This window comes from Arachis hypogaea, chromosome 20, assembly GCF_003086295.3.
Source record: "Arachis hypogaea cultivar Tifrunner chromosome 20, arahy.Tifrunner.gnm2.J5K5, whole genome shotgun sequence".
Classification (NCBI taxonomy): domain Eukaryota; kingdom Viridiplantae; phylum Streptophyta; class Magnoliopsida; order Fabales; family Fabaceae; genus Arachis; species Arachis hypogaea.
Window position 1 is genome coordinate 47,168,599 of NC_092055.1, and position 1,137 is coordinate 47,169,735.

The window sequence follows — 1,137 nt, forward strand, 5'->3', positions numbered from 1 at the left end:
GAGCCACGTTAATCAGTTAACGTGGACTCTAACGTGGGGAAACAAAAGAATGACAACGTTAGTGACACTCACCTTTGTCACTAACGTTGAGCTAAGCCACTGGTGCACGAATTGTGAATCACACTTTTCACAACTCGTACCACTGACCAGCAAGTGCACTGGGTCGTCCAAGTAATACCTCACGTGAGTAAGGGTCAAATCCCACGGAGATTGTTGTTTGAAGCAATCTATGGTTATCTTGTAAATCTTAGTCAGGAAGTCAATTATGTTTATCAGTTGAATTGCAAATAAACAATAGAGCATGGATCAAAGGTTACTTGTTATGCAGTAATGGAGAATATGTTGGAGTTTTGAGATGCTTTGTCTTCTGAATCTCTGCTTTCCTCTGTCTTCTTGTTCACGCACGCACGTCCTCCTATGGCAAGCTGTGTGTTGGTGGATCACCGTTGTCAATGGCTACCTTCCATCCTTCCAGTGAAAACTACGCTCACGCGCTCTGTCACAGCACGGCTAATCACCGGTTGGTTCTCGATCCGGTTGGAATAGGATTTACTATCCTTTTGCGTCTGTCACTAACCCCAGCCTTCAGGAGTTTGAAGCTCGTCACAGTCATTCAATCCTTGAATCCTACTCGGAATACCACAGACAAGGTTTAGACTTTCCGGATTCTCATGAATGCCGACATCAGTTCTAGCTTATACCACGGAGATTCTGATTAAAGAATCTAAGAGATACTCATTCAATCGGATATAGAATGGAGGTGGTTGTCAGGCACATGTTCATGGTTTGAGGAAGGTGATGAATGTCACGGATCATCACCTTCATCACAGTTAAGCGCGAATGAACATCTTAGATAGGAACAAGCGTGTTTGAATGGAAAACAGAAATACTTGCATTAATTCATCGAGACACAGCAGAGCTCCTCACCCCAACAATGGGGTTTAGAGACTCATGCCGTCAGAGAATATAAAGTTTAGATCTAAAATGTCATGAGATACAAAAATAAGTCTCTAAAAGTTGTTTAAATACTAAACTAGTAGCCTAGGTTTACAAAAAATGAGTAAACTATGATGGATGATGCAGAGATCCACTTTGGGGCCCACTTGGTGTGTGCTGGGGCTGAGATTTAAGTGAGTC